The 6,448-nt window shown below is 41.3% G+C and overlaps 1 pseudogene; it reads right to left on the reverse strand.

Moving 5' to 3' along the window:
* Positions 1-5,070: 5,070 nt before the first annotated feature.
* Positions 5,071-5,845, reverse strand: LOC117705648 (proteasome subunit alpha type-3 pseudogene; annotated as a pseudogene).
* Between the last annotated feature and the right edge of the window lie 603 nt (positions 5,846-6,448).

Consider the following 6,448-nt stretch of genomic DNA (forward strand, 5'->3'; position numbering starts at 1 on the left):
TGTCTCTGTATCTCTGTCTCTGTCTGTCTCTCTGTCACTCTCTTACTCTGTGTCTCTGTGTCTCTATCTCTCTCTGTGTCTCTCTGTTTCTGTCTCTCTCTGCCTCTCTCTGTCTCTCTGTGTCTGTCTGTCTCTCTGTCACTCTCTTACTCTCTGTGTATTTGTCTCTCTCTGTGTCTGTGTGTCTATTTCTTGCTGTCTCTCTGTCTCTCTCTGCCTCTGTCTTTCTGTATGTCTCTCTGTTACTCTCTTAACTCTCTGTGTGTCTGCCTCTGTCTCTCTCTCTTTCACACACACACACACACACACACACTGAATTCAGCACTCTTAGCTGCCATGAACCATCAATTCTTCCACCACACACCTTCAACTTTATTGCTCTCTCTCCCGATAACCATTGTGATATTAATCCTGTTGCTGGATGTAGGTGGAGAAAACCACCTACACATGCCAACTGGTCTTGATTTAAACTGTCGATAACCAAGCACAAGTAGGCCAATGTTGACTCACATCTACACTGTCTATTCTCACTGTAGACATCTTCCCTTCTCTAAGTAGTTGCTTCACAACTCTGCTTCCTCCAGCATCTGTCATCACTGTGAGCATCCACATGACTCAACCACCACAGTAACCATGGCTGCAACCTGACTTTCCTCCTGTTATGGTGGAATGAAGCATACATGTTCCTAGCCAGTCTATATTTCTATCCTAGCTGTACATGTGACCACATAATTCTTTCACCTACCTGAGGGTCTGACTCTACAAAATGTGTTCTTTCCCCTGAGTCATCAAATGTCTTCTTACTACCCCATCACAGGTATACTATTTTTAAAATTTTCTGTTTCCCACCAGAGTTAACCTCCCATCTCAAAGCTCCCTTCACGAAAGCCTTTAGAAGAAAATATATGTAACTGTTTCCAGCAGGATTCTGTCCTGACCTACCACCACTGCTGATTCTGTTAAAGTCAAATCTATGAACCTCAGATCTATTGGTCAACAATCAGACTTCAAGCTTTTCAATCTTTCAACTCCCTTTGATCCACCAATCACAACTTCCTTCTATAAATGTTCTTCCTTTAATTTGAGGACACCTCTTTTTCTCTTCTCTGTTTCCGTCTCTCTCTGTTTCTCTCTGTGTCTCTGTATATATTGATTTTATTTATGATATTTTATGCATAAGTGTTTGCCTGCATGTATGTATGTGTACCATATCTGTGTTTAGCACCTTTGGAGGTAAGAAGAAAGTTCTGAATCCCCTGGAACTTGAGTCACACATGGTTGTAAGCTGCCATGTGGGTGCTGGTCCGGGTCTTCTGCAAAAGCAGCAAGTACTGTTAACTTCTGAAACATCTCTACAGCCCACCACCTTTCCCTCCCCCTCCTCCTCTCCTTTCTCTTCCTCTCCCTCTCCTTCTCTACTTTTTCTCCATCTCCTTCTCTCTCTCCTTTTTTTCTTCGTATTCATTCCATTCTTCCTGTCTCTGTCCCTATCCCTTTCCTCTCCCTCTCCTTCCTTTCCCTTTCCTTCTTCTCTTCTCCTCTTCCTCTCCCTCTCCATCTTCCTTTCCCTATCCTTCTTCTCTGTCTCCTTCTTCTCCCCCCTATCTATCTCCTTCCTGTCCCTGTCCCCATCCTTGTCCCCCTCCCTCTCCATCTCCTTCTTCTTGTCCCTGTCCCTCTCCTCCCCCCCCCTTCCTATCTCACTGGTGGATGAATGTACTTCCTTTATAAAAACATACTCTAGAACTCCAGTCATCAGACATCTCTCCCCATCTTTTCCTACTTACTCTCATTCTTCTATGATTCCATAGCCTGTAGTTTTTAACTCTATGCATACATTAACAATGCCAATATATTTCCTCAGTCCATGACATTTATTTTAAGATATTAACTTTCAGGCATTCCTCTTTAATGTCCTACACACACACAGACACAGACACAGACACAGACACACACATATGACCACACATACACAAAGGCATCCAATCTTACTAATATCGGGAGCCTTAAATACTGTGACCTTAGAGCTTTCAATGCTCTCAGCCACATCTCTGACTTCCCTTCCTGAGAATACTCCTTCACTTGCAGAAGTAACTTCTCAACATTCTTCAAACAGGTCACACGGCTCCAGTCTGAAACGTTTGCACTTGATGACTTGTTCCCTAGGTATCTACATGTCTTGCTGCTTCAACATCAGCTCTCTGGCAAAAGTCACAGTATCAGCAAAACCCTTGCTGATGACTCTCCATTCCAACCACCTGTCCCCAAGATGAAAAGGTTTCCTTTTTCATGATTTCCCCCCCCACAGGACTATTCTCGCCTAATGTTTGAGATATATATCTTCTAGCCTGGGAAACATTAGCTGTTTCATGTTCCCTGCACCCAGAACTTAGTGCTCAGTAGAGAATTGTTACATGGTAGACCAATGGTTTTGCGTTATATTTGTACATTCTATCTGTAGAGATGTTGTGTTATAACCTGTTCTTGGTTCTACACAAATTACCCCCTTCATTTGCTGCTCCTTTCTCTGTGTGCTTTTAAGATCCAGATAATTTTTTAGCATGAGAGTAAACATTTTTCTCTTATTACTATTAATTTTTCTTGTTAGCAGTTAATATCATCTCTGTTGAAATCCTCAACAGAGATGGTCTGAATGTTCTGAAATTATATATGTGATGACCATCTTTCTGACAGTTCTCTTCTCTCATTTGATATTTTAATATTTATAGCTTGGATTTGTGTTCACTGTATTATAACTTTCTCTTTGAGAAAGAGTAGGGTCTGGGGAGAAATGATAGCAAAACATAAGGGTGGGTCCTAGTAAATAAAAGATCTACAACATGCATAGACCTCAAGGTTCTGGGGGTGAAAGTGTCTGAAATGCAGCCCTGTCACCTTCCAGTTAGGGCCTCCTGTCATTTAAGTAGGCTGTGGCTCTGCTGGAACTTGTTTGTGAAATGAAGTCACTAGAATGCAGACATTTAACCCAATAATTCAATTCAAGCATATTCACTATAAATAAGAGGCCATTGACAAACAGACCTTCAAGCTAGCCTTATCTGAGGTACACCGTGAAACTAAAGGGGTGCTCAGAATCGAGTCCTGAATGCTCAGCCACAAAGAATGAGTGAAAACCTAGAGTCAGAAGAAATATGCAACAAATGATAAATGTTACCTATTTTGTTGAAATATGATTTATTGGGGTGGGGGCTAGAGAGATGGCTCAGTGGTTAAGAGAAGTGACTACTCTTTCAGAGGTTCTGAGTTAAATTCCCAGTAACTACATGGTGGCTCACAACCATCTGTAATGGGATCATGATTCTGGTGTTCCTGACGCATAAATAAATAAAATAAAATTAAATTAAAGATTTACTGGGAGGAACATAATGGAAGACTTCACTTTTCTTGAAGGAATGCTGTAATGATACAAATTATTTAACAGTTTGCCATTGTTGGATGGATAACTTTGAGGTCTGAACTTGGGTGTGTGGTGTACAGAAAAGAAGACAGACTAACTATGGATTATCAGAACTGGTGAGGCTCTAGATAAGGTCAGGCTACTTAGTGAACTACATCATCCTAGAGACAGCTGGCAATTTTAAACAATTAGAAAGAATTCTTATCTTCTGAACAATTAAATTGGAATTGAGTTGCCAGGATGAGCGCCACTTGCAAAAGAGTGAGTTTACAAGTGGAGACAGCTATCTTTTTTTTTTTTTTTTCAAACATTATCAGCTCCCAATAGATATTTTGAAAACAACTAGTGGAACCAATGCATAAACAGATCTTGTTATGATAAACTCGTCATATCTTCCAACGTGATCTGTTAGTCACATATAAAGCCCATATATAAGAATTGGTACTCATTTGAGGGGAAACTAGATTTGAAAGGAATGATTAAATTAAAAAGATTTTTAGAACCCAAATATGCTGAGCACTCAGGGCCTTGTCAGAGAGCAATGGGAGGAGAGCCAAGACAAGTGGAACAGAGGCTGCCTGTGAGAGGGGAAAGACTGGCTCTGCCTCCACATCCCAATGCCTGTCAGGCTTACTCCACGGCAGCAAGGATAACCATGTGGTTTTGCAAGGCCTCTTCCTTCTGTTGAAACCCCAGCATGGGAGGTTAACCAGAGGAGTTTCTGGTGAGCTGGTAAGGAGATCAGGGTGTGAACTACATCCAGTTGATTGACCCAGGAATTAAGTCCTGTGGAAACCCAAATTGCCTACATCAACCTTGAGGTCTAGACTGGAGCCACTAACCCAAGAGCCGTGTGAATCCTGATAACTTACGTAAGTTTGCTTCTTGCAGTAGCAAAGTAGGCCACCTTTAAACTAACACTTCCTGCCAAAAATACCTCAAAAAGCAAGATGATTTTTTTTCTTTTAGATCTATGGAAAGACATTTAAGATCTCTTGAGATGGAGGGTTATAAAACAAAAATCCAATAGGTGATTTTGTGTTGCTTTTCCAAGTGTGCTGACTCTAAAAGCAGTACCTGAGAGCCCGAATGCAGACTTTGCCCAGTGTGATACAAATATTGGTTTAAGCTGAACAAAGATTTCTCAGAGCTTTTATGATCTGATTTACAGCAGAAATTTTTGAGAAATGAAAATTGTCTTTAGTCAGGTAGTCTGTTCCCAGGTAAAGCACGGAGTAAACTTCCCACATTCTCCCTCTTCAGGGGGTACCCCACCACAAGGTAAACGGAGGGGCACACCAATCTTTTTCTTTGTTTTGTTTTTTGAATATGATTTTTTTTAATTCTAGATAAAAGAAAACCAATCTTGAATTCTGAAGTGCATTTATACTATACAGTATGTTCACTAAGCTTTTTTTTTTTAATAGCTGTGGCTGGACTTTCACTTGTGGGCTCAATCCTTCCACCTCAGTCTGGGCACTATGAATTTTTAATCAAACTTGAATCTACATTTTAATATGAATCAAATGTTCTCAATTACACAATAATATTTTCAAATGTATATTAATTAAACCTGAATCTTTATCAGAAAAATATGAATGAGAATTGGCTAGTGGGTATGTATAATTAACAGTGCTAGTCCCAGGGGACTGTCACAGACAGGTAAATGAGAAGAGGCAGTGAAGAAAATAGTACCTGTTGTCAACATCTTCCATCAAAGATTCCTCAGCCTGTTGCTCTGCTTCCTCTCTTACAGCTCTTGGAATGATTTCCTGTCTTCCTTTGGGTAATTCCCCAACCCAGCTGAACTCTAGTTCAAAAGTCTTATCCTTAAGTTCATCTTGCACTATGTAAATTATTTTTGCAACTTCTTTAGTTACATCATGGCAGGTCATTCCTTTCATCTGAAACTTTTTTCCTATTTCTGTCTTTGCAGCTTGCCAGGCTTTGCCAATGGCACAGGCCAAATAACCATATGAAACCCTGGATGGGTCGATCATATAGACCTGTGCACCTATGTTTGCTCTGTAAGACACTGGCATGGAATGGATGCCAAAAGTCTGACAGCACCATAGTGTGTGTAAGCCTATGTGAACGGTCACTCTGTAGGCAAGATGTTGGGAATGTTACAGCCAAAGTTACATCTAAAGTTGGACACTTCCTCTCTTGTTATGTCTGCTAACAAACATGTATCTTCCAACAGACTACTACCATTCCAGATCAATACTGAAAAGTCATTTATAAGAGCCTTCTTCAGAAAGTTTAGGAAGGACTAGCTCCTCTACCCCAAAGACAACAGCGCTGTTCCATCTGATCCCAGTAGATTGCTACTATTTCCACAGCCTTCGTGGCATACTCAACTTGAAAAACTCTTCCACCAGGAGAGGATGTGGAACCTGACAGGTTCTCAGCAGCAGTGCACCTCATGGTGTTGACTCAGCAGCCTCAGAGCGCTTCCAAGCCTGCACACCTGCCCTCACAAGTAGATGTTATAACCTTTCTTGTCTCTCATTTGTTCTCCAGAAAAATCCATTAATCTCTCATAAATATCCTATCAGATTCCACAGGAGCCTCATAGGAGACTTATTATTATTATTATTATTATTATTATTATTATTATTATTATTATTTTAATCTTTTTTTTTACAATCTAGTCATTATCCCCCTCCCATTCTGCCCTCCACCAGTTTCTCATCCCACTCCTCCTCCCTTGTCTCCAAGAGGATATCCCACCCCTCCCACCCCTACCACACACACACACACACACACACACACACCGCCAGGCCTCTCCATTCCCTGGGGCCTCAAGTCTCTCAAGGGTTAGGTGAGTCTTCTCTCGATGAGGCCAGACCCGGCAGTCCTCTGCTGTATATGTGTCAGAGGCCTTGGACCAGCTAGTGTATGCTGCCTGATTGGTGGCTCAGTATCTGAGAGATCTCTGGGGTCCAGATTTGGTGATATTGCTGGTCTTCCTGTGGTCTTCCTCTTCAACTTCTTCCAGCCTTTTCCTAATGCAACCACAGGGGTCTC

This window comes from Arvicanthis niloticus, chromosome 3 (genome assembly GCF_011762505.2).
Source record: "Arvicanthis niloticus isolate mArvNil1 chromosome 3, mArvNil1.pat.X, whole genome shotgun sequence".
In the NCBI taxonomy this organism is placed as follows: Eukaryota; Metazoa; Chordata; class Mammalia; order Rodentia; family Muridae; genus Arvicanthis; species Arvicanthis niloticus.